Source organism: Halichoerus grypus, chromosome 13 (assembly GCF_964656455.1).
Source record: "Halichoerus grypus chromosome 13, mHalGry1.hap1.1, whole genome shotgun sequence".
Lineage (NCBI taxonomy): Eukaryota > Metazoa > Chordata > Mammalia > Carnivora > Phocidae > Halichoerus > Halichoerus grypus.
In genome coordinates, this window is record NC_135724.1 from 89,124,383 (window position 1) to 89,151,395 (window position 27,013).

The 27,013-nt window shown below is 56.8% G+C and overlaps 1 protein-coding gene across 10 annotated transcripts in view; it reads right to left on the minus strand.

Annotated features, from left to right (window-relative positions):
* The window catches only part of PITPNM2 (phosphatidylinositol transfer protein membrane associated 2), a 132,892-nt gene that overhangs the window by 53,025 nt on the left and 52,854 nt on the right, over positions 1 to 27,013 (minus strand). The window contains exon 1 of one of the 10 annotated variants that reach the window (XM_036080185.2): positions 20,907 to 21,040. The exons of 8 other annotated variants lie outside the window; for them this stretch is intronic. The gene's annotated coding sequence lies outside the window, so the exon portion shown is untranslated. Of the gene's footprint in view, positions 1 to 18,877; positions 20,514 to 20,906; positions 21,041 to 27,013 lie in introns of those variants that run through there. One more of the 10 variants, XM_036080193.2, reaches the window with a different exon arrangement.

The following is a 27,013-nucleotide window of genomic DNA, read 5'->3' on the forward strand; positions in this document are numbered from 1 at the left end:
ATTCCTTTTACCACTTTAAGCAATTCCTCGATCCCTAAAATATGTTCATTTTACTTCTCTTTCATCTGATATTAACATTGCTCATTTGCTTTCTTTGCTGTTTGTGAGGGATTTCTTTCCTCATCCTTTTATTTTCAAATTTCTTAAGTTTCTTTCTTTTCTTTTTCAGTTTCATTTAAAAAAAATTTTTAGCTTATTTTGAGAGACTGTCTCTTTTCTCAATCATTGTGCTTACTGATGTTTAGTCTAATTCTTGCCATTTTCTGTTTACTATATGTATTTCCTTTCTTCTTCTTTGCTCTTTATTGGATTCATTTTGTTTTGTTAGATATATCTTTTTTTTTCCTATACTGCATTAGACGTTTTGTGTTATTTTCATTTTTCTAGAATAGGATCAGCAAACTTTTTCCATTAAGGGCTACATAGTATTTATTTTAGGCTTTGTGGGCCATGCAGTCTCTGTTGCAACTACTCAGCTCTGCCACTATAGCAGGAAAGCTGCCACAGAAAATACACTAACAAATGGGTGTGGTTGTGTTCCAATAAAACTTTATTTACACAAACAGAATGTGGGCCAGATCTGACCTGCAGGCCATAGTCTGCTGACTCCTGTTCCAGGGGTCCTCTTTAAATATTTAAACACACATACTTAAACATATAATTCTCTGGAGTGCCCAGATTTAATTAGGGTCCACCTCTCCTTCCCCAACAAGAGAAGAAACTCGATAGCTGTGTTCATTCTACTTCCTCATTTACCTACCAACTGTGTAGATCACCCAAGAACCCCTTCCGGGTCCTCATATGTTACATCCAGGCTTGGAACACACCTAGAATCCTCTCTCCCTCCTGGGTACAATTTGAACATTGTTTCCTTCCTCAGTCTCATTCTGTTTTCACCCCATCTTTTGCTAACTCCTCATAGTTTCTTATGCACCAAAGGCATCTCTTTGCCCGCATGGATATTTAATAATATTTGTTCTATCACATCGAGGGATTTGGAGCAAGAAGAGAAGGCTGCAGTGTGCCCTCAACCTGCAGACTGTGATCTTGCCTCTGCTTAAAATGCCAGGGACCTTTTTTTAAGCCTGGCGTCAAAGAGAACATGAGCTGGTCCTTTCCCCGGTGGCAAAGGAAGGAAGGTGTCAGCCGCTACGTCCTCTCTGTGCACCCAGGCACACGGGCCTCAATGGAGCTGAGCATGAGTGCAAGTCCTGGCGGCATCTGATCTGTAACCCCAGCCGCTGGGGCTGGCTGCCCTGTCCTCCCTCTATGGTGATGTGAGTGTTCCCAGCAGGGCCCCCTTTCGCTGGAGCTAGCCCAAACTGGACTTCTGTTATTCACCACCAGAAAAGTCCTGACTAATCGTAGGGTGATGCATCATCTTTTCACCTTCTGCATGGTTCTTCACTTGCTGAGTAAACCTTCTCCTCCAGAAGGGCATTACAATAAATTTCACTCCACCCCAAGGTCAAGAATGATTAAAAATTTCAAATCGGCTAAGGTGTTTTTCTTTGTATAGTCATCTGCAATCTCACAATCTGCCTTCTGAGTCCACGTGAGTTGTGGGGAGGTCATCTGGTTAGGGGAAGGCCGCAGCTGATTGGGGTGGAGGGCAGACGTGGGAGAACATAGGCAGACAGGGAGTCCAGTGTTCTGGACGCGCACCAACCTTTCATCGTGTGGAGACTTTATCCACGAAACATGGACACTCTCTGTGAAACTGGGAAGTTGCTCTGGGCTGCCCCCCTCCCCGCCCTGCATGGGGCCTGGAACGACCTCAAAGGTTTGTCCCCTCCCAAAGGCGATAATGCCACCAGCTCGGCCACCTGGCGCGTGAGCAAGTTTGGTGCTCAACAGATAGGATAACTTGGTACTAAAATAAAGCCGAGCTTGGTGACATCTTGACACAGCTTTGCAGGAACGGCGGGCTCCTGTGTACTCAATGTCCTGCTCTGCACGCCTGTTTGTAAATTAATCACACATCAGTAGACTTTGCTTAGAGTCACATGTTTCTGGACCACTTGGAGGGGAGATTAGGCTATGGGATCTTCTGATCAACCTCAAAACCAGACCCCTCCTTTCAAGATCCTAGATGGAAAATCTCCTTCTTGCCCAACCCCTGAGCCACTCTCACCTTGCTCCCCGCCCCTGTAGGAGCACACAGGGCAGGGGGAACTAGTGCCGGGGGCTCCCCACAAGCTCTGTCTACAGAAGTGTCCTTGTACGCTAATAAGACGATCTTAAGACAGATCTGAACATACACGCTTGTGAGGTGTCGGTGGGAGCAGTACGAGAGCAGGAAGGAAAGAAATGGAGAGAAGTTAGTCAGGGAGGGGCACCTTTTATGACAGGTCCATGCCCCCGCTAGCCATCGCGCAGCCCCTGCCTCTCCCGGGGGCTCTGCCCTGTGGTGTTAAGCTCACACCACCTCTGCCCCCAGGTCCATCTGGCTCTTGGAACATCATCGCCCAGTCCCAAGCCCCGTCAAGCTTCCTTGAGTCAGCTCTGAGGCGCCCCAAGGACTGAGTCCCAGACCCTGCCCCTCAGGTCAGGGTGGTTGTCGAGCGTCAAAGGAAAGACTATCAGGCTGAGCTCGGCCACTCATATGTGTCACAGAAGCCTGGCCTGAGTTGACTCGTCTGGGAAGGAGAGCTAACAGCTGAACTTTGCCGGAGCTCTTGGGCAATGCTGGGTACCCAGGTGGAGGAGTACAGGCTGATAGCTCGCATTCACGTTGCCTGGGAGACCAGCTCCCGATTTAGAGCCGCTCCAGAGCATTCTGTGCCAGCTGCTCACTGGGAAGGCTTCACCTGAGTGGACAGACGTAGGGACCATGCCACAGCAGCCCCTAGCCCTGGAGGGTGCCCTCACGGGCCTGGCTGGCTTCTGTGTTGCTGCCTCCTTCAGCCAGATGCCAAGCACGAAATAATTGAACTGACCTGCCCCCCTCTTCCAGCAAGTCCTCCTGGGTTAGCAGACAAAGGCTGGAAGTCTTTCTGCCCTCTCCCAATCCTGTGGGGCCCTGGACCATGTCCCAGGCCTCCTTGGTGGTAACCAAGAGTAGGCCTCGAGATCTGGCTCTCTCCACGTTCAGCCCAATTAGGGGGTCACATGCACTTGGCTGCTCCCCCAGGATTTCATGAAGAACGAGGCCAACAAGCAGAGAGTGGAGCATGCATTAAAGCTTCCCCCGCAGGGCTTTGTCATCTGGGAGTTCACTGTTCACTGAGCTCTAGCCCTCGGCCTTGAGGGGAGACTGGGCAGGGGCGGCCTGAAGGCATGCTGGCTTTGGGAAGTTGAGGCTCTCTGAAGCCTCAGATCCCCAAAGTGGGAAGCATGGGTGTGAACCAACGCTCCTCGTCCCTCCTCTCGAGCATTTTGCAGAAGAGTGAACAGAAGGCTGGGCCTTCTGGGTCAGGCACTTCAGCCAAGGTCTCACGGGGCTAAGAACCAGGCCAGCATGCAGACCAGGTCCCCAGGCACCACCTGGGGTCCCTCCCCGTGGGTCTCACATCACCACGCAGAACCAGGGACTCTATCTGCCCCGCCTACTGTCCCTGTTCTACCTTGGCGGTGGAACAGCTGCCTAGCTGCTCCCCACGCTTCCAGTTTGGGTCCCCCCCAAATCTTCCTAGAAGCTGTCAGAGTGCATCTGATCACATCTGACAGCTCCCTCCAGGGTCAGAGGCCCTGCTCCCAGAACATTCCTCAAGGTCCTCGTGCTTTGCCCATGACCTCTCTGGTCCTCCCACCTGGCCGCCCCGATTCTCCAGCTCCAGCCGCTCTCCTCGCTGTTCCCTGAAGCCCTGCCGCAGGCAGCCTCCCCCCTTCCCCCCACCCAGCACCCCGGCTGTGAAGTCCTCAGGGCAGTGCTCACAGCTTCTACCCAGTCCCCAGCATCTGGCACACGGCGGGACATGCCTCCCTGTTGCCTCAAGCATTTGCTGCGATTCACACTTGCTGCTCCTTCTGTTGAAAAAGCCCTTCCCCACCTGGTCTACGTGGCAAACCCCCGAAGGGTCCCGTAGACTTCGCCTAACCAGCTCCCGCTCTATGAGCCCTCCCTGACCACTCCAGGAGAAGCTGGGTGCCCAGGGTCCCCCCTGACAAGCACCTCACCTTCTGTTCCCACACCATTACACTCTCTGGGCCCAAACTGCAAGGCCCAAGGGCAGTGCCCACGTCCATTTCACTCAGTGCTGGGCACGCCACAAGGCGCCCTGCAGACGTCTAGAAATCCTTGGCAAGCGGGGGTCAGGGATTCCGGGCAGGGAGAAGACCGGCCAAGGCGCATGGCAGGGCACAAAGAACCCGGGTGTTTCCAAATGGTCAGAGAGTTTGGGGGGGTGCTTTGGGTCATTTCTGGGGATCTTCCAAGGAGCAGTCTTGGTGGGGGGGCAGTGAGTCGATGAGCCACCTCCCCTGTGGTTCATTACAAGGTGGCCATTGAGCCACTTAGCCTGAGTCCTGGTAGAGGGTCTACAAGACGGAGTGGTGGGCACATATCAGGCCAGGAGGGAAGCTGGGCCCCAGACGTGACCTGCAGCACTGTGGTTTCTGGAGCTGGGTCTGTGCTCTCTGCTGGGGCGGGGGAGGTACTATCCCAGCCTCACAGGCCTCCACAGAATCCATGCCCCATGAGGGCGGAAGAACTGTTTCTCCAGCAGGTCCAGCTTACTGCTGACTAACTTGTTCATGGAATCTGCTTCAACTTCCCTCTTGGACCGGTGCAAGGCTACGAGCTACAGTCTGGTCAGACACGAGGCTGGCCTGGGGGCCACAGAGCACGAAGTACAGGTGAGCTTAGGGATGGGGGGGTGCAAAGCAGAACGGAAATCAGGCCAAAAGGCCCCTGGCATTCAATGTATATGTGATTCCGGTGACGTGATGATGTTGAGCTGGCAAATCCATGGAGAAGGAAATCAGATCAGTGGCTGCAAGGGGCTGGGCGTGGGGAGATGGCGAGTGACTGCTAATGGCTTCGGGGTTTCCTTTTGGGGTAATGAGAGTGTTCTGGAATAGATGGAGGTGGTGGTCACACGACCACAATCTAATATATTGTGCATGTACTAAATGCCACAGAATTGTTAACATAGTTTTATATCATATGAATTATATCTCCAAAAAAAATTTTTTTTTCAGGGAAAAAAAAAAAAAAGTCAGGCGAAACTCCAGTTAATCAGTTTCCCTTCTTTGTCCGAGTGCTGGCAGCCGCCCCTTTCTCAGGGAGCCAGCGTCCCAGCTCCTTATCCCAACCATGAGGCCTTGAGGGCTCAGCGCACCAGTCAGGGGTGAGTTTTCCAACTCAGCCCTTGTTTCTTTACAGACTGTAAGAAAGGAGAACTGACTGGGTCCCTCTTCTGCTTAAAGACCTTCAAGAATTCACCTTTATTCACCAGAGAACACCCAGCCTCCTTATCCTGGTGCTCGAGCTCCTGCAGGAGCTGAAGACCGGACAACCCCACGCGTCGAGGTCCCGGGCCAATCTCGGTGTCTTCACTTGCTGCCATCATCTGGGTCCCCACCTCCCCAGGGACACCCTGCCTAGGGAGCCGAGCCCTAACATCATCTGCCTTGCTGATAAAGCCGTCCCTGGCCCACAGCTGCCCTTCCGTCCGCCAAGCCCTCGGCGCACGGAGGGGGTGTCACTGTGCATAATGCTACCATAATGCTCTGAGTTCTTAGAGGGACGGGGGCCGTGTGTCATCTGCTGTGGACCCCAGGGCCTGCTGCCACCAGAGGGCTGTCCAACTTCAGGGGGCGCTCTTCCCTTCCACACAACACTTCCACCCACAGATCCCTCAGCGGCTCCTCCCGAACAGACATACAGCCCTCCCACAGATAAACAAATGGCTCTGCAAAAACAAAGGTCAGAAGAAAGCACAGCTACACCTCCAGTTGGAGACGTGTGGATACAGAGACCAGCGGCACACGCGTGGGCAGAGGATGAAGGCCAGGGTCACGAGGCCCAGGGAACGCCCACGGCAAGTGGAAAGCAGAGCCAAGAAAGCGTTCCAGAGTCCCCGGGCACAGGTGTGGGTGCTTTATAGGTGCCCGGGGTGGGGCAGGGGTTCTTAAGGGTGCTAGGTTGACACGGACAGAATCACAGAGCTCAGAAACTGAAGGAGAACTTGTAACCCAACACTATCATTGTATGGATGAGAAACTGAGGCCCAGAGAAGGGCTGGGAGTTGATCTGTTCATCCATCCATCCATGCATTTATCCATCAATGCATCTATCCATCCATCCACCCATGCATCTGGCATGCATGCATGAGACCATGCATCCACCCATCCGCACGTGCATCCATGTATCCATCTATGTACCCATGGATCCATCCATCATGCCTCACATCTGCAACCATCCATCCCTCCCCTCCCTCTAGGGACTGAGGGCAGAGCAGGAACTGGAGCCCAGAGTCCTGTCCTCTCAACCCAGAGCTCTCTACAATGTGTCACAGTTGCCTTCTTTAAGCCCATAGCAGCTTTGAGAAACTTTCTGACCCAACAAGGGTCGGCAAGAGAGCCCCTAGTGGTGGGGCTCGTGGGTACGGACTACCCCAGGGATCTGCTCTGAGGCCTGTTCACTGACAGCTCTGTCGAGGTGGGAACTGCAGCCATCACGGGGTCCCTCTGACCGTCAGCGCACTCTCTCACTGCGCGGCGAGGCGCTGCAGGGCAGGCGTGCCTCGGGTGGGGGCTGGGGAGGCCTTCCAGCGGCCAAGAGGCTGAGCAAAGGCTCTGAGGCAGGACTCTGTGGCAGGTGGCGAGGGGTCCTTGGGTTGTCGCAGGATGACTGATGGGAGTGGGAAAGAGCTTGCACGCTGGGGAGCCTGGACCCTTGGGGGCTTCAGAGCCCACCAAAGCCCAGATACAAGGGAGCCCCTGAAGGTTGTGGGGGAGGCGGTCCCAAGAACAGTGGGCAGATGGGATTTAGGCAAAGTTGCACCCTCTCTCTGAGCACCCGGGCTTCCGTGAGTACTGCAGAGAAACCCCAAGGGCGGGAGCAGATCCAGGGCAGGCTGTCAGCTGCTGGGAACAGACAAGGTGGGAGGCGGCGCAGGTGCTCTTAGAGCAGGGCCTGAGCAGCCGGGATTACAGCAGGAGGTGGGCGGGGGGTCCCAAGGGAGGCCCTGCAGCAGCAGAGGGGCTCCTGCTTCTCCCCCTCCCTCCTCCCTGCCAAGGGAGGGGCCTGACTCGCATCTGCCTACTCCCCTGCATGTGCACCTGGGTCCCCATATGCTTCCTCCCTCCCACTTCAACGTGCTTTGGCTGCAAATCCAGGGAGACACGTTGCCGTGTCCCTAGACTCCCTCCCAGGGAGGCAGCGGGATGGAAGGGCAAGTTGGAGCCCCAGCACTTCCCCTTCTCACCTCTGCCCTAGATATGATACTTAAAACTGAGCCTCCGTTTACTCATCTGTAAAGAGAGGTGGTGATACATCCAGCGGGGGGGTCAGACATAAGCGTGGAGACGCCGTGCCTGTCAATAAAGATGTACTCCATTCCCCACGGTAATATCAGAACCATCTAACTGCTGGGCGCTGCTGGTGGCGTGGGCTGTGGGGCTGGGGGGGGGTTCCTGCAGGCACTTGGGGCGGCATCCTCCCTCAGCTCCAGGAATCCCAGGGGAGGGACACTGTGGGTGCCTGGAAGCAGAAGCTATTTGCAGAAGGCTAAAAGGAGAGGTCTTACCCTCCGGGCCAGATGTATTTAAGAATTCAGAGCTCCCTGCATTTAGACGGGTACCACTGCATCGTTCAACAGCATCCAATAACCAAATATATTGACATTTCTGCAGGGAAATACGGGAACATAGGCTGCATAAAGGTTATAAATAGCCTCACTTGGACTATAAATAGCCTCACCTCAGTTCAGGCGGGATTTTGTTGCCAAATGAGTTATGAAAAAAACGTTTGGTTTTCTGAGCTTGCTGGATTCTGGAATCGAGGCTAAGGAATTACGGCTCTGCATTTCAGCGTTTCTTCCCCAGGAAACAACTGTGTGTCAGCCCTGGTTCATCCCACAGCCGATGCAGGCCAGATGATGAGCATCACACACACCCGGCCCCCAAAACTCGCCAGGCCCCGACCCCAGGGCACACAGTGCAAGTCACAAACCAAAGACAGCTTTGCGCGCACACATAAACACACAGAGAAATGTGTGTAAATATAATCGCATCAGCAAACAATGATGGGAGCCCTGCTTTAGGGATGGAACCCAGCCCCGTGTAGCCCCAGCGGCCACAGACACCTGCACCTGGACGAGAGGAGGAAGGGGCGAGGAGGAGGAATAGGGCTGGGGCGTGGCGGCCGTGGGCTTCCTAGTCTCTGGATTCTGGAGGGGCAGTGAGAGCACCAGACAGACTGGGGTCTAGCTCTGGCCCTGCCACATAGGAGCTGGCGGCCTTGGCGGCGTGGCCTGACTTCCTCACTGAGCTGCATTTCTTCAGCTGCCAAGTCTACATAGTGGGGCCTCCCCAGGTTCTGGGGGGTGCATGCATGTGCCCCCAAGGGCCTGACACACGGTGGTCCTTGCGAAATGCTTGCTGACCATTCTGTGACGTTGCTTCAATGTCCAAAATAAAAAGAGCCGCTGTAACGGGGCAGCTTTTCAGTCCCAGAGATGCCCCCACGTCCCCAGGGCTCTCTTTTGAGGTAAGGCCCTCCTGGGTTTCTGTCCTGTATCAGGTTTTCCATATGAATATACACAGAACCTTCTGGCTGATCTGGCTGGGCTCAGGGTCTGGAGAGAAAAGCCTAGAGCAGCAACAGGCTTAGCCTGGAGGAGGGGGTGAGACATCAAAGACAGAGCACAGGCTTTGAAGCTAGAACAGGGTTCCCCTCATGGCTTCCCCTTTCACTTGGGCTTGGCAAGTTACTCGAAATCTCTGACCCTCAGTTCTTTTTTTTTTTTTTTAAGACTTATTTATTTATTTTTAGAGGTGGGGGCAGAGGAAGAGGGAGAGAGAGAATCTCAAGCCGACTCCCTACTGAGCACAGAGCCTGACACGGGGCTCGATCTCACGACCCTGAGATCACGACCTGAGCCGAAACCAAGAGCTGGATGCTCAACCGACTGCACCACCCAGGCGCCTCTCTGACCCTTAGTTCTTATGCTTATAAAACTAGGTCCAGTGCCATGTACCCTCAGAGGGCAGTTGAGGGGGAATAGATGAAGGGACAGTGGGACATAAAATGCCCAGCACACAACACCCAAGCGATGACCACGGCTGCCATGATTGCTATGAGGTGACACGGTATTGGAACCGCCCTGCTAACGGAGCGCCTCCCTTTGAACTGCATCCTCATGCTCCAAACAGTTAGGGTTAGAAGAGATGACTCACTGAGATCATTATTACCAACCCTCCCACTGCCCGTTTGGGTCCCCTGCCCCCACTCTCTCACCCACCCCCACGATAACGCCAGGCGGTGTGCAGATGGGCCTCCCCCACCTCCAACAGGAGGACTGAAGCCAAGGGAGCGGCGGGGACTTGGTCAAGGTCATGGAACAAGTCAGTCATAGGGAGGAAATGAGAATCCCTGATTCTAGGCCCCAGGCTATAACAAAGCCATCCGGGCCCGGCACTCTGGGGGGAAGAACCTCCTAAGGGGGCACAGGTGTGGGAAGTGGCATTCGGTGACCTGGGCTGGGGGAGGCACAGGGCAAGGGAGGCCAAGGGGAGGCCAAGAAGAAGAAGGGGTGCCTGGGTGCAGGAAACAGAGTCATCCTCTACTGGCCCAAGACCATCGCACACAGTCTGGCTCTTCTATCTTTGGCGGGGAGCCTGGGGCTATTTTGGGAAGCTCTGCACACAGCCCGCCACTTCCCTGCCAGGCTGACTAGGTCAAAAACAAAACCAACCCAGCAACAGCCCCATGTCAACAGGGTGGGAAGTGAGGAGGTGCTGAACAGCCCTGAACTGAACAGCAGGAACGGGGGAAGTGGGGGGCGGCGGGGGCAAGCACAATCCTCCCACCCTGCAAAAAAAAAAAAAAAAGGTGGCAGGAAACAAACAAACAAGGCTAGCTGGAAGGAAAAAGACGCAGTGGGAAAGACTAGTTTTGGAACCAGACAGATCTAAGTTCAGATTCAAGCTTCGTCTTCAAGGAAGTCATTCAACCACTTCAGGCCTCAGTTTACCCGATCGCCCACCTGACAGGGGTGGGTGGGATTAAATGAGATAACACTGGGGCCCTAGGCACGTATACGAAGGGTGACACCTGCCCTCCTTCCTGACGTGTCTGGTCATCCCTCTGGGTTGCTTAAAGCCACCTCTGCTGGCAGCCCCCTATGGCCCCCATCCTGCCGCAAACAGGTGCTCAGCAAATACCTGTGGACAGAATACACCAGGGGATGGGGCTAGCCGTAGAGACAGCAGGACAAAGGATGGGCACAGTCATCTGGGCGCATTTCCGAGGAGCCCAGCCCCTCGTGAGTAGCCGACACAAGTCCCCATGTGAGTTCCTTGGCTCAGATCAGTGCCCTTCAGATGAGAGGCAAGGGCTCAGAGGAGAGACATGCCCAAGGTCACCTAGCAAGTCAGAATTTCAGGAGGCCAGCAGCCTCCCGCAAGGGCTGAGGTTCTCAGCATGCTGTGTCCTGGTCTTTCTGGAGGAATAAAAATGTGGGCTGATGGGCAGCAAAGGTAGTGTGGCTCAGAGAGGAAGGTACAGGTGCGTGTGGGGGGGGCATTCTGGAATGATCATCCTTCCCCTGGGGCTTGGGCTCAGGGACCTGAGCTAATTACAGATTAAGGGGGATGGGTGCGTGCACTGGAGATGTGACGGGCCCAGTCAGAACCCTGGCTCTGTACTTGTTCTCACTCGACTCTCAAAAAACCCCAGGGTTGGAGTCAAAATAGCCAAAAATGGAAGCAACCCAAGCATTCATTGATGGATGAACTGATAAACCAGTGTGGTCTATCCACACACTGGAATGTTCTCATCATTCACAGGGAAGGAGACTCTGACATGTGCTATGTCGTGGATGGTCCTGGAGGACCTTGAGCTGAGTGATACTAGCCAGTCAGAAAGGACAGGTGCTGCAGGATTCCACGTACATATACACGGCATCCAGAAGAGTCAAATCTCCAGGGACAGAAAGCAGGACGGGGTGCCAGGGGCCGGGGGAGGGAGAGGTGAGTGTTGTGTGGGGACAGAGCGTCAGTGCGGAGATAGCAACGAGATCTGAAGATGATGGGGGGGACGGCTGCACAATGGGAATGTGCTCGACGCCACATAACTAGACACTTACAGATGGTTACAGTGGTAAACTCTGTTACACGTATTTTACCCCAATTGAAAAAAAAAAAAAAAAAAGCTCCAGAGTTGGGTACAGGGTCTCCTGTCAGGGTGATACAAATGTTCTGGAACTAGACAGAAGTGCTATTTGCACACCGTCGTGAATGTACTAAATGCTACTGAATTGCTCACTTTAAAAGAGTTAATTTTATGTTATATGAATCTTACCAAAAAAAACAAAAACAAAACAAAATTTTAAAGCCCCTGGGTGTGAGCCAGGCAGCTCCTGTGGACAGGCACCCTGGGAGAGGCTCCTGGGTGAGGGCGGGCAGGATGCTGAGCCAGAGCACAGAGCAAGGGGAGGGGAGACCCAGCTGCGGAGGTGGAGGGCTCTGTGGGGGCAGCGGGAGGGGGCTGATGGCCTTGGGTACTGGGGGGTACCCCCTGCCCCCACCCTGCAAACCCACCAGCCAGCCAGAGGGAGGGTCTAGGGGTCTGGGGCTGACTCTGCCACATCACCTTGGCTGCCCTTGGGGGGGGTCCCTGAGCTTTTGGATGGGGCCATCCACCCAGAGACAAGCACAGGCTCAGAGCTCTTGGGGATGGGGATGCTCTCGGCAATGCCCACCCTAGAGGGCTGCTAGACCACCTCCCAGGATGGGATGCTCATCGCCTACAAGGTCCTGCCAGGAAGTCCCTAAGCTGTGCAGTTGGCCTCCTGGGGACTCAACCTAGGGTCCCGCTTGGCTCTTCAGCCACATTCTGCTTTTCTTCTCTAGGACACCTTAAAATAGGTGTCCACATGGCACACCCTCTCCGGGGTAGCTGCCCCCTCGGTCACTACCTCCTCTGCTCTGGGCTCTCTCCTTTTACTAACAGAGGCAAAGCTGCCCTAGCTGACAACAGAGCCGGAGGCTGCTAGAAGCCCCAGATCTGGCTTCTGGGACCAGCTGCCAGCCCACTGCCCCCCTGGCCAGTGCAGCAGACCTGCCCTTTACCTGGTGACATTCCGCCTGCTGAGTGGAAATTCCTGTCCACCTGGAATCTCGGACTGTGACCTGATATGGAAGCAGGGTCTTTGCAGGTGTGATTAGTTAAGGATCTCGAGATGAGATCATCTCAGATTTAGGGTGAGCTCCCAATCCAATGACAGGGGTCCTTGGAGAAGAGGAGGAGAGACAGAGGGGTTGGTCATGGGCGCACAGATGCAGAAAAAGAGTGATGCAGCCACAAGCCAAGGTGCACCTGGGGCCACCAGAAGCTGGAAGAAGCAAGGGAAGATTCACCCTTAGAGCCTTCGGAGGGAACACGGGCCTGCAGACCCCTTGAGCTCAGATTTCGGACCTCCGGAAGTATGAGACAATACAGTTCGGTTGCTCCAAGCCCAGCCTTTAGGCCGGTGTGATGGCAGCCCCAGGAGACAGGACGCGGGCTCTGTGGCATTGGGAAGCAGGACACTGCCCAAGCTGGCTGCACAGACGTTAGCCAGTGTCCCCCTGCTCGGGGGTCTGTGGGAGAAGAACCCATGGTGTCCTGGCGGGGAGGCCACACCAGCACCCGAGCAGGCCTGAGTAAGCCTGTGACCGGGCTGTCACCAGGCCTGCAGCCAAACAGCTCAGGGCACTTGGGGAACCAGCGAGAAGCCCTTCTGCATCCACGGTGAAGACACTCAGGGGAAGTGACCACTGGATGTGCAACCACCCGGCCTCCCCGTTTTCCCTGCTTCCCCACACTGGCACCTGGACAGCCTTTTCTAGGCCCCCAGGTGCACCAGCCCTAAGCAAGCAGCCGGAAGCCCTCCCTGGGTGAGGTCCTAACCCAGGGACCGCAGCTTTCTCTGACGAGAAGCGCTCCACCCCCACCCTGAGCTTTGGCTCAGCATCTCCTACCCATCTCTATTTTGGGGGAACCTCTCACTGGGGGTAAGAAGCTGGCCAAGGCTTCCCCAACAATTCAGCATCTAGAAACCCCCGGCACTCCACCTTCCTAGCTCTGTGGATGCTACCATGCCTAGGGACCAGGTGAGGACCATCCCAGCTCACAGGGCTCTGAGAAGCCCAGTCCAGCATTTCTCAAACTCATGGACAGGGACGAGCTGCTTTAGAAACATTTAGTGAGCTTGTTCAAAATGCAGATGCCCGGCCCTCCTGCCCAGAATCAGAACTGAATCAGAACCTCTGTATGAGAAGGCCAGGACCCTGCATTTAACACACGTTCCCACAATGATATCAGGAAGTCTACCGGAGGTGAGAACAAGTGGCCTGGGTTCCAGGTGTCCCTCTGGGTCTGGAATCAGAAGACTGAGCCCCCTGTGCTCAAAGAATCCTTCTCCCAGGTAAGGCTTCCCTGAAGGCTGGTCAGCTCCCCAGGCATGTGGCACTGACTCTCCTCTTGGCCCCTGAAGGCTGGTCAGCTCCCCAGACTCTCCTCTTGGCCCTTCCTAGACTTCAATGGCACCGCATGCTCTGCCTTCAGGCTCAGGTCCTGCGGCTTGCTCACCGCTGCCTTCCCGGGGCCTGGCCAGAGCAGTTGCTCGACAAAGGCAGGTGCCCGGCAAATATTGGTTAGGTAAATGATGTGCAGTCCAAATTCTGCCCCAGAGCAGCTGTCTGACCTTGGGCAGTTCCCTCCACCTCTCTGCCTCTCCGTAGAAAAGATTCTGGTCCTCCGCCTTGACCATTTCACAAGGCCACGGTGAGATTCAACCAATAAACCTGGACGCAACATGCTTTGGAAACTGCAAAGCCCCGTCCAAGCATGAGCTCTGCACACCAGCCATAACGCAGCCGTCAAGTTCTCACTGACCGGAGATGAGCGGGAAGCCCAGGGCAGCAAGGTCAGCCAGGAGATGGTACAGGTGGACAGGGCGGCGGGAGAGGGCCCGGGGCAGGCCGGCTCCCGCAGTGAGGCAGGCAGTCAGATTCCAGAGGCTCGGCCAGCCTCCTGCCCACCCCGCACAGTCCACTGCTCTTGGGGGCATAAGCCCTGCCCTGGTCCCACACCCTGTGCGGCTGTGGCAGGACCCTGACCCTTTGCGGGCCTGTTTCCCAGGGGCAGCGAAGGTTTGAGCTAGACCATTTCCAAGGGCCTGAGGACCACGGTGACAGTGGCTCTGTGCCCTCAGGGACCCCCGCACTGGCAGGTGCTCGCTGGTGTTCCCCTAGAGCCCTCTCTTCACAGACAGGTTCCCGGAGTGCCCAGAGGAACGTGACCCTCGCCAGGCTGAGGCAGGAGCCCCTCCCACTGGCTGCCATGCTCGGCTCGCCCGACTCCCAAGCGGTCAGAGAGCAGGGCTGCCCGGCAGATGGAAGGCTCTGCTCCAAGGCACCTCAAGCTCTATGCAAGGCTGCCGCTTGGAGCCCTGCCTTCTAAATGACCTCACAGGGACCGACCGGTTCTTCAGCCTGGCCTGGGCTACTTGCGGTGGGGGGGCCCTCCTAAGGGCCCAGCACCCACATGCCGCTTCATGAGTCAGCCCAACCCGGATCGACTGTGGGGTGAGAGCTGGGCCCGAGAAGGCCAGGACTCAGGCCAGCGCTGCTCAGAAGGGACATCACCACATCCCCAGCACAAGCCCCCCACAGCTGTAAACGGGGAGCAGTGGGGTAGGGGCCAGCGTGTGGGGGGGGAAGGGGGGCTCCATCCTGCTTCCAGGAGCTGCCCAGCCCAGCATGGCTCTGGGTCACTCAGGAAAGCTCCTCTGGGTCTCTGTCGGTCTCCCCATCGGCCAGGCCTGACCCGGAACCCCAGTGTGCCAACTCCTGCCTGGGAAGGCAGAGAGGGCTAGGTGGTGATCCAAGCAGCGATTCTGGCCCTGGCTCTCTCTGTGGATCCAGGGGAGGCCCCTCCTTGGCACTATGGCCGCAAGCAGCTCCAGCCTGGACACACCCCCGTGCCTCAGTTACCCTGCTGCGCCGTGTGCGCTCAGGGGGTTGGCAGAGCCCAGGCTTCATCTGCCAGGCCCCGGGCAGCTCAGTGACCACGCCTCCTGACAGAAGGTCCCCCTGGCTGCGAGCGGCCCCGGCCTTCCAAACATTTGGGAGCACGAAAAGCTGCAGCTGGCCTGGCCCTGATCCTAGGAGGACGGGCTTTGATACACAGCGGCCATTTGAAAGCAATCCATTTTTAAGTCCTGCGCTGGAAGAGAGCCCTATAAAACGGTCACCCTGTCACCTTACTCCTGCGAGCCAGGCAAGCACAGTCTCACGTTCTTTCCCAACAGCCCTGTTCTGCATGGAGGGAAGCTAAGGTTCCCGGGATTAGCAACTTCTGGAGGTCACAGAGCCGGGACTCACCCTCCAGCCCGTGGCTAACAAGTCCTGCTCTTCCTGCCACCCCAGGTCTGCCCCTACCTCCCAGTCTCCCCATCCCGGGAGCCCAGAGTCTTGGGAAGGCCTTCAGCCATGCAGGTGAGCAGGGGCCCAGCGGAAGGATGAAGCCAGGCAGCTAGAGCGCTTTAAAGTGAACCGTCCACAGCCCTGACTGAGCCCCATCACAGCCACAGGCCGCGATAATGTGTGCCCACGCCTAGAAAGCTGTGAAGTGCTTCACAAGGGCACGGGGTGACAGGCCGAGGGAGGGCGCCGGCGTGGAAGAGAGTGCTCCGCTCAGGCCGTCCCTTTTGTCCTTCCCGGTCTCCAGAGGGCACCTGCCATTAACCCTGCTGCACGGGAGACTGAAGCTCGGAGAGGCCAAGGGAATTGTCCAAGGTCTCGCACCCAGGCTGATGGCAGCGTGGGGATCAGGACAAGGTCTTCTGACTCGCTCCCACCCTCTGTTCTTCCCCAGCGCCAGCTGGGCACCTAAGGGTGGGAGACACCCCCAAGCTGCTCTGGGGTGCTAACTCCTGTCCGCCCTGCTACCCTCTGAGCTGCCTTCACAGAGGTGATGGGGACCTGGGGAGGAAAGTGCCTCTCGCTATGGCAACAAGGTGGGGAAACTGAGGCACACACTGGGCAGCTGCTGCTAGGCTAGACTGAACAGAGCACATCAGGTGTCTGGTTCATTCACTCCCACCAAGCTGGGCTTTGTCGGGGAGATAATGGAGGCACGGGAGTTTGCAAAGAACAGGGACGGGACTGGAGGTCTAGGGCTCCCTCCCCTCAACTGCCTCGAGGATGGGAGGGTGGCCATTTACTGCGAGGGGCTCGCAGGAGCCCAGGCGGCAGGGGCCACAAGGCTGACATAATGGGTGCATTTGCAACCACAGGATAAACCAGCACCCCATCAAGAAACCATCAAGAGTCACAAAATTTTCTCTGGGCCTGGGACAGCCGGTAGGCTGTGTCTGATGGAAGAAGAGACTCAGGCCACCAGGCAGGGGCCCTGGGGAAGGCATCCCAGCCTGGTGCCCCATCAGAGAGCCCACGGAGGGAGCTGGGGAGGAGCCTGACCTCAGAGGCCCTTGTGCCCAGGACCGCTGCCTCTCGAGAGACTGCCGTGGCCTGAAAGTCTCACCCCCGTGGCTCCCTCTCCCCCTAGCCATCAGCCTTTTCCACGTGGCTTCTTGTAGGGGTCTCTGAGGTACAAACCCTCATCTGTTACGTCACTATTCTGTCCACCTTTGGGGAAAAGCCCTCACATTGCTTAAGTCTTTTTTTTTCTTTCACATAATTTTTAACTTACAGAAAAGTTGCAAATATAACATGAGAATTTTCATATACCCTCTCCCCAGCACAACTGTTTAAATCACTTGCTTTACCATGTGAGTGCTCTCTCTCTGCACGTCTCTCTGCATACGATCTACACGCATACAATCTGCTCAGAACCATCAGAGCGTAAGGTGCTGCAAAGTTCACAGGCATGATCACAATCCCAGCCCTGTCCCCCCATGCCAATTCATGGGGTTCACTGCCAGGCACCCTCACACCCCCCTCCTTCGTGCTGAGGCGTGTGAAGGAGGAGGAAACTGAGGCCCAGTCTCCTGATGTACGGTGCCCCTCCTACTACACGGAGCCACCCACACCTAATTCTCAGCATAGAGCAGACAGACCCCTCTCTGTGGACTGTCTTCCTGACATGATGATGCCGGAAACATTTTTAAAAGAAACCAGAATAAAGAGCGGGTCCGGACCCGGTGATGGAGATTCTCTACGGTGCAGTGTTGACTCCCAAGTTCCAGGCAGGAGTGGGGCTGGGGGAGGGTAGTGAGGGGCTCCCCACTCAGGCCCTGGGCTGCGGCCTCCAGAGCCTGCTCTCTGCTTCTTTCTTTTTCCTTTTCTTTCCTCAGACAACTGGGATGGATGCACTCCTCTTCATCCCAGAGCCCTGTGGCACAGGGCCCAGTGAATGAATGAATTTGAATCTGAGATCTGAGTTCACGCTGACTTCCCCGGGTGGGCTTCTCAACCCCTCTGAGACTCAGTGTGCTCGTAGGTAAAATGGGACCACACCAAGCACTTCGAATGCAGCTGCAGACCGTTAACTTAGATGAGATTTGTGCCACAAGGCAGTGGGGGGGTGAGTCTGCTGAGACTGTGCTCTGAGAAACGAACCAGAAATGGGGAGAAAACGGGAAGCAAAGCCAAGGAAGCCTAAATATGAACACTCCAGAGCGTGGATACGCGTGCGCACACCCGGCCTTGCTCAGCACATCTACCGCTTTGCAGTCTCTCTGACAACTCCCCTTCCTTTTGGCTTGAGACGCTCAGAGGCCCAGGATGCAAAGCTGGCAGCCAGGGGCTTTCCCTGCAAACACAAACGCGCCGGTCTCTGTGGTACGTCTGACAACGCAGCCCCGGGGGCATGGGAAAGAGGGGCACCGGGAGAAGTGGGTAGGAGCTGACTGTCTCACGCAGGTAAGACACAGAGCCGAAAAGCGGTGCAGCAGAGGGAAGTCGTACAATCCTATCAACACCAGAGGCCGTTTATAGGAGATCACGTTGCCATAAGCAGAATGCCAATAAGCCATAAGCAGCCCTGGTGGCCGAAGGGGAAGATGGATCTGTCTGTGTGAGTTTGCACACGTGCGACTGTTTGCGTGTGTGCGTGAGGGTGTGAGTGTGCCTGTGTGTTCGGGGGTGTGTGTGCGTATGTGTGACTGCCTGTGTGTGCAGATGACAGGGGTGTGTATGTGAGTGTGGGTGTGAGTGCACACGTGTGACTGCATGCGTGTGTGCATGAGGGTGTGAGTGTGCCTGTGTGTACGGGTGTGTGTGTGCGTATGTGTGACTGCCTGTGTGTGCAGATGGCAGGGGTGTGTATGTGAGTGTGGGTGTGAGTGCACACGTGTGACTGCATGCATGCGTGTGCACGTGTGTGTGTCAGGGACATCACAACACAGGTTGGGATTGTTGATGTTCATGAGCTGCTTTTCTCCTGCTCACTTCCTGAAACCATGTGTGTCACGAAGATCAGCAGCCACCACCAACGGACCTTCTCCAGGCTGGGCACGGGGCTGGGCCGGGGCACCGGCTCAGCTTCCCAGGCGGACGCGGTCCTGAGTCCTAGAATCCCGGATGCCGAACCAGCGCCGCCGTCCTGCCTGGCACAGCCTGGGTGGTGGACGCCAGCATTCAGGGGAAAAATAAAACAGATTTTCCTCTCGTGAGATCTGTCTGAACCACCGGGCTTCCCACCGAGCCCTTCCCTGGATCCCAGGGCTCCCGTGGAATTAAAGAAGAGAGAGTCACTCACCGCCTGAAAGCCAGCCAACGGGTGATTATTCCACTTTTCCTGGAATGAGCTTTCACACTTTCTCTGGCTGGAGCCATCGGCAGCCAGGGCTCCCACCTCTCCGACCTGCTCTCACACCCTCTGCAGCTCTTTACAAAAGCTTTCAAGTAAGTCACTGCTACGTGAAATGACACTAAGAGAGGAGGCCGGCTCCTTGTGCTGGGGGACCCGAGGAGGGGGGCTGCCACGGAGCATTCAGAATTCACTTCAGATGAAAGCAGGCGGGTTGGTGGGGCAGCCCCGCTGTGCTGTCCTTCTGACTTTCAGGCTTGCTGGGATCACTGAACACACACGTGTGTCACCCAAGCAACCCCCCCAACCCTGGATGCACATGAGAGGCCCCCGGGGGACAGAGTCCCCCCAGCTGCGGCACGCCCCCGCGGCGGCTGAGAGCAAAGACGGGAGCTGATCGCCGCCACACGTGGGGCAGACCTCTTTTGTGTCACATTGGATAATTCCTTGCGCCAGCAAACCAAAAGCAAACCAAACAAAACCAGCACACCGCCCCCCCACGCACCACTCAACTCGTAAACTTATCGGAATTTACAGCAAACCAACGAGAGTCCAGACGCGGGTAATGTCATTAAGAAGCCTGCACAGCGCCCAGATGCCAGGAGGGTCTCCGTGACAGACTCCAGGCTCAAAGCGAAGGGAAAGCAAGACGGCGCAGACATCTGCAGACACAGAAGCATTCTCCTCATCCAGCCCAACAGGAACCAGCCTGATCATGAGGGGGAAGCAACCAGAATGCAGGGTGGAGGGCAGCTTGGGAGAAACAGGGCTTTGTGGGATGTGCAAATGCAGTTGGAAGAGGCCGGACCGCAGAACCAGACGGGGAGCCCTGTCTCGGGCCGCCCTCGAGGCGGATTTGTTATTAAAGCAATCTGTCAGAGGAGACACTGAAACAGAATATATAATCCCACCAGACGCCCGGGAACCTGACTCTGAGACACATAGCTGCCGTTTCAGCCCCCCCGCGTCGGGCGCCACCTTCAGAGTCTCGAGCTGTTTCCCCTCATACCTGAACCAAACTTTGAAGCTTCCCTGTGAGTCAGACGGGCCACTTGGCGCTCGCCTTCTATTTAAAGATCACAGAGGGCTTCTCAGACAACATTCAGCCCGTGGCTTCTAAGGACTGGGTACTAAATCCGTTCCCTTTGGGCCTCACTTTCCATTAACCTAGGAGATGTTCTAGTTGACCATGGGAGGTTCGCCCCTCCGCTGCTGTGCAGGAGGCAGAGGTAACAGGGAGGGGGCTCCCTGCCCCCCAACCCCCCCCCCTAGGGCGCAGATCTGGGGAATGCCCCGGGACCTCAGCCACTCCCTCCAGGAAACCCATCCTAAGCACCATGGCTGGAAATGGGGAAGACGAGACAGAATGCCGACCCACTGGGCAGCGGTCTTAAAATCCCGTCTGCACCAAACTCTGCCAAGGGACTGTCCCAAACAGATGGCCGAGCTGCCAGGAACTAGCCAGCAGATGCTTCTCGCTTCCACTATCCTCTCGGAGATTCTTTGTTACGGGGACAACACATTCCCCCACTGAACTCCATTTCCAGGTGAGCGTGAACTAGGCAGAGATGCGCAGCGCGCGGCGGGGGGGGGGGGGGGGGGGGTGCCGCTGGGGAGCTCTGCCCCATCTGGGGTGCAGGTGCGGGCCTCGCCATGTCCCCTCCCCCGGCCAGATCAGGTCCGGGAAAGCAGGCTGCCCGTGCTATGTAGCAAGTACATGGGAAAACAGGAGTGCAACAGACAGCAGCGGGCCCAAGCGCCTGGGGCCAGGAGCCAGGCTGCTCACAGCCGTCCGGAGACCCCACGCCCCCCAGCTGTGCTGAGCCCCCTCCCAGCCTGCGAGGCAGGCCGTGCCTCTCCCTCCGCAGCTCCCTCCAGCCCCGCTACTCAGAGAAAACAAGCAGCCCACGTGACCAGACCGAGCCTTCCTTGCTAATAAACCCGTCCTGAGGCTGTGACAGTTTTCGCGGAAAATTACCTTTCAGGAAGAAAATGTAAGGACGGGGCAGAGGGGGGACAGAGTGGGAGAGCCGGAGCGGCGCGCGGCAGCCCCCCATGTCTGCGGAGGTCCGCCCGGCTCCCCATGCTGCCGGCCGCAGGGAGCCGCCCCCGGCTCGCAGCTCCGCAGGCAACCCTCGCCCGGAGCGCGGAGGTTCCCGGACGGACAGACGGCCGGCCGGCCGGCACGCAGGAGCCCGGGGCTGGCGGGGACGCAGGAGGCAGGGAGGCCGGGAGGAAGAGGTGGGGAGAGGGGAGGGAGGGAGGGAAGAGGGAGAACTGCTTCTCTCTCCTCCGCTGGGACCACTGAGCTAAGTTGCCATGGAGAAGGGGGGGCCGCTGGCAGAGCCTGAGGCGGGCGGAGGAGCCATATGCCGGAGGGAAGGCGTCAGCCGAGAGCCAATCCGCACCTTCTCCCGGCCGCGCAGCCTCCCCCAACCCAAGCCTCGGGCCCACGGCGGCCCAGGGGCGCAAGGAGGCGCTCGGCGCGGCGGGAGCCTCGGGCTTCCTCACCCGCTCCTCGCTCCGTCACGCCCTGCCCTGCGGAGAGCCGTGTCCCCATCTCGGGTCGCGCTGCCGGCCGGACCACGGGGGCTGGGACCAGAGCCCCTCCGACCGCCTGGGCAACGCCTGGGGCCCTGGCGTCCGGGGAGGCACTGCAGACCTCCACCCGCCTCCCCATGTCTAAAAATCAGAGGGGCCGGACCCTGAGTCACAGGCCCCGTGAGCGTCAGCCACGTCTCCCACCCTCAGGAACAAGTGTGTCCCCCCCGCAGAGGGCTCCTTTGCCCAGAGCTGCCTATGCGGAGGGGCAGGATGGGGGGGTGGGCAGGGGATGGGGGGCGGACTCTCCAGGACACCTGCTCCCACCTGCCAGCCGGGCAGCCCGGCTGCTTCCATACAGAACCCAACTCCAGGGCCGGCCTTTGCCACTGGCTCGGTGGCACTCCGAGCAGCAGAAGTGGGGCTGGGGAGAGAGCCAGGAGGCCTGGCTTGGGGGTCTCCGTATCTCCTCATGGAGATCACGCAAGGGGGCAAGTCCAGCCATGTCTCTGGGCCTCAGTTCCTCATGACAAGGGAGGATAAGCCCACCACCCCCCTCTCCCAGCCTGTACCCCCAGGCCCTGGGACACCCGAATGGCCGGGGACAGTGAGGGGGCACGAGCACCGGGAAACACACCACCTCGGGGAACCCACCCCACACCCCACCTCTCCTCGCTCCCCGAGATGGACTGGATGAAGGCTCTACACAGCCTGAAGCCAGCACAGAGGCCTTGGCTCGCTGCTCTGACGCAGACAGACCAAAGGGTGGCCCACGCGGGAGTCCAGCCTGAAGGCCGCAGCCTTACAAACATTCTCCCTTCATGGTCTTTTCATGCGTTTATTTTTATAAGTTTTTATGTACGTATGTAAGTAAGTGAGTGAGTGAGCTCTAGGCCCAACGCGGGGCTTGAACTCATGACCCTGAGCCAGCCAGGCGCCCCTCCCTTCACAGTCTTGTTGTCACCTTTTCCCCTCGAACCTTTATTATGAAGATGCTCAAACATACAGCCAAGTCGGAAACATTTTATAAAGCACATCCCTCCACGCGCCACCTGGATCCTGCCATTCTGTCTCACTTCTTTAGGGTGGCAAAACGGATATAACCCAAAACTGACCGTTTTCACCATTTTAAAGTATTCAATTCGGGGGCCTGTGGTACATTCACAGTGCTGTGCAACCATCTTCTTCAGTTCCAGAACATTCTCATCGCCCCCAAAACCAGATAGCCTCTCACTTTCCCTTCCTCCTCTCCCCAGCCCCTGGCAACCACCAGTCTACTCTCCATCTCTACGGATTGACCTCTCCTGGACATCTCCTATCAGTGGAACCATGCACTATGTGGCCTTTGTGTCTGGCTTCTTTCACTTGGCATCATGTTTGCAAGGCTCACCCAGGTTGTAGCAGGTGTCCGCGCTTCCTTCCTCCTGGCGGCTGCACCATAGTCCCACTGGATGGATGTGCCAGATGCATTCATCCTTGGAGGGACAGGTGGGTTTTGGCTAGTGCTCTCTCACTTTAAAAAGAGTTTCTTGGCGACACATCCTGAAACCCCTCCTAAGGGATTTGGTCTCGAGGGGACAGGCTGAAGAGGCTCCAAACTGAATATTAAGCCCTGATTTGCCTTCTCATTAAAGTTTGCTCCCCACCGGTAACAGAGCACAGGAAGCAGGGGTCCCAGAGCCCGTGTGGGGCCAGCAGATGAGCCTTGACCTCCTCGGTCCCCAGCTCGCTGGGCAGGACACAGGAGCATGCCAACCCCACATCCGTGCTCCGACACCCAACGGACCCGGGCTCTAGTACTCTCCGGCGCCCACGGGCTACACAACCAGCAAGTCAGTCCCTGCTCTGAGCCTCAGCTTTTACATCCGTAAAATGGGGGCAACAGTCTCCATCGTGGGGTTGTGCTAGAAATGGGACGGGCACCGCCGCATAGAACTTTCCTTGATGATGGACGTGTTCCATGTCTGTACCATCCTGTATGGCCACCACCAGCCCCACACAGCTCCTGAGCACCTGTAGTGGGGCTCTGGTGGCTGGGAAATGAAATTTTAAATTTTATCTCACTTCAATTTAAAATGAAAATCGAGTAGTCACAGGGAGCTTGTGGTGATCACCCCGGACAGCCCCAAGGACTTGTTGAGATGGGACGGTGGGACACATGCCCAGGCTAAGCACCCAGCTCCGCAGCCCTGCTCCTTCATTCCTCCCTCTCCCTACTTACCCCACACTGTCTGGGTGGTAGAGCAGGCTTCTGTCTGCAGCCTGGCCCCCGAGGCCCCCTCTAAAAGGACAGAGGGCAGGTGGTCGGGCTCTCAGGGAACAAAGCAGGCCCCAGCTGGGGAGTGGGCTCAGAGGACTCCATAATGACGTGGATCCTTGAACCACTGACCTCTCCTCCTGTCCCTACTGGCCCCAGACTCCTATTCTAGAACCCCATCTCCTGCGGTTTCCCCAGACTCCTATTCTAGAACCCCATCTCCTGCCGTTTCCCCCAGCAACTCCTGAGGTCATCCCTGGAATGTCTGGGCCAGAGCTATAGGATTGGAACAGACCCTCCCCCATTCCTAAAGTGGCAGCCGGGACCCCTGTGGGGATGTGCAGCAGGTCCTCAGTCCCAGGCTGGGCTGCTGGGCTGGGCCCCCAGGGAGACCATCCCAAATGCGTACAGAAGCTTTCGAAGATTCCGTCTGCCAGAATCCAGACCAGAATCCCATCCGACCTGCTCACTTTGCAGAAGCAGAAACCCAGACTCAGCTGGAGGAGCACGGGCAAGGCAGGAAGAGTTGGGGGCTCAAGCCACGCCCCCACCTCTGCCCAGTCTGCATGGGCCTCCTTAGAAGCCACTCTGGAACCTCCTGAGTAGGAGGGGCCCCACATCGGGGCAGGTCCAGGGCCCAGAGATGGCTGCGTGCTTCCAAGGAGCTATGCAGCTTCAAAGCCTGAACAGCAGGAACTGAAACCTAGCCAAGCCAGCCCACTCCTGTCCCTGACCTACCCCAACCGCCCACGATGGGGAGGGAGAAGTGACATCTGGGGACTGAAAGGGAGGACTCCAGAAAAATCTGCCGCAAAGAACCACAGCTCCTCGTGTGAACTCATGAACAGGTGTGGTCACCCAGAGCTGGGAGATACTACTGAGGACAGGGAGCCCCAGCCTGTCCCCACTCCCCGCCCCCCACCCAGCAAAGCCTCTTACTTCCCAAGAGCCCCTGCCTCCCCCAACAGAATGGCCAGAGGGATCCCCTTCAAACCGATGCCCCATGCTGTCCAGCATCAGTAGCGGCCTCCTTCCCTCTGCCCACAGCCGCCTCCCATCCTCACTAAGGCCATCCTCCGCCTTCACCCCAACCGGGCACCGCCACCCCCCCAAACTTTCTCACTTACTTCACAGCTTTGATCCTTATGGAAGACACTACCTACTTTTCTTTCTTCTTCTTTTATTTTTATTTTTTAAATTGTGGTGAAATACATCACATCAAATTTACCCTCTTAACCATGTTTAAGTGTCCGGTTCCGTGGCATGAAGCACACTCACACTCTCGTGCAGCCTTCACCACTGTCCACTTCCAGAACCCTTTCGTCTGGCAAGACCGAGGCTCTGTCCCCTTTTAACACTAACTCCGCACTCCCCCTCCCCAGCCCCAGGCACCCACCCCTCGCCTCCCCGCCCCCCAATCTGACTCCTCTGGGCATCTCAGATACATGGATGCACACGGTATTTGTCCTCCCATGTCTGGCTTCGTTCACTCAGCATGTCCTCCGGGCCCATGCATGGTACAGCACATGCTTTTAAGAAAACAACAATCATCTCTCCCACTGCCGTAGAGGCTGCATGAGGACAGGTACTGGGGTTGGCTGTCCTCACTGCTGCACTCCCAGCTCTCCAAGAGCACCTGGCACTGAGCAGGCACTGAATGAATCTTCTGAATGAATGAACGAACGAATGCACGCATGCATGGAAACTTGGCAGAGGTCAGTCACCCACAGGTCTGGGCCTGCCCCTCCCACCACTGTGGACCAACTCCCACGGATGGCGGCCCCTCCCCATGCCGCTCCCCACTCCTGCCCTGCAGTCTCATGCCTGCCATTCCTAGGGGTGACCACACCCAGCACTGCAGGACTCCCCCCGCCCCATGGGCTTTCTCCGCAGACCCGGCTCGTCTATGGGAGGATTATTACAGGGACAGAATGAGTGCCCTGCCACGGGCGTGACAATTTGCTCTGAAACCTCACAGCAGCTAGCGCGGTGCCCAGAGGTGGGGAGAGAGAGGTGAGCAAGGGCCTGGAGCGTCCCCTTCTGCTCATGGACTAGGGAGGCCGGCACCCAGCAAGGCAGCTTTCTCCAGTGGGGATCTGGAAGACCTGGGGTCCATCTGGGGCTCACCACCTTGGCGGTCCCTTGCCTTTCACCTTCTCCACCTCCTGCCTGGCTATTTATGGCCTCCTAGCCTCTGAGAACTCATTTACCCATGTCCTGCACACACGCAACAAGCCTGAAAAGGGGACGGACGGTGCCGGGGGGTGCTCTCCCTTGCCAGGCTCGGGCTGCCCCGGGACAGGAGGTGGCTGGGAGAGGGCAGCTGCCAAGAGCCCACAGCCAGCTCAGCGCCCGCTAGACCTCAGCCAGGTCGAGCCAGGTCACTGTGCTGGAAGACAGTGACCCCAGAAGAGCCCCAGACCACGTCAGAGCTCCTCCCGGCTCGGGGAAAACAAACAGATTGGGACAGTGGAAAAACAGCTGTACCTTTAAATTATTTGGCCCACAGATATGAAAAACATTTGCATGTTGAAGCTGTGTGCATGTTTGGTTATTTTTAGGGTGAACCCAGTTGCCTCCCCTTGGAACCGGATGGAGCCCAAGAGGCACGTAGTCCTTTTTCCCAGACGGGGGTCCTGGTCCAGTGTCCCTGGGAATGAGGGCTTGAGGATGAGATCCCTGGGGCTCACAGGCAACAGGGCCCCCAGCAGGATGTGCCCCAGGGGCCAAGGCAAGTCTGCTGGGACTTTTAAGATGTGTCACTGTGGACATCACGGCCACCCACCTGGGTCCACGCAGCCCGCTGCCCCCTGCTCAGAGTAGGATCTGAAGGAAGGGAAGAAAGCTCAGGGCTCTGCCTTCACCCATGCCAGGCCCAGCTAATGGGAATATTTTGCTGACATATTTCTAGAACAAGCGGCAATTAGAGCAGATTTTCTCTTCCACTCCCCCTCCCCAAAACAGGAATAAATCAGTTCTACCAATTTCCCAGCTAATGATTTCCTCCATTAAATTAAAAAGAAGAAGAAGAAAATGTTTTTCTAAATGGATTACCAGCCCTGTGCTTTCAGAGACCATGTGACCTGTCAACCCCTCTTAAGTCCTGATACATCAAAGTCCCTTAATTAATTTTTAATAAATAAAAAAGCCATAGTCTAAGAAGCACTCCTCCTGCTTCTGCCCCCAGGCGGCCCGGCCCACCGGGGTCAGGTCCAGGCTGGGCTGTGGGAAGCCAGCTGAATCAGGCCAAAGGTGACCTGAGAGTCAGGGCACAAGACCCATCACCT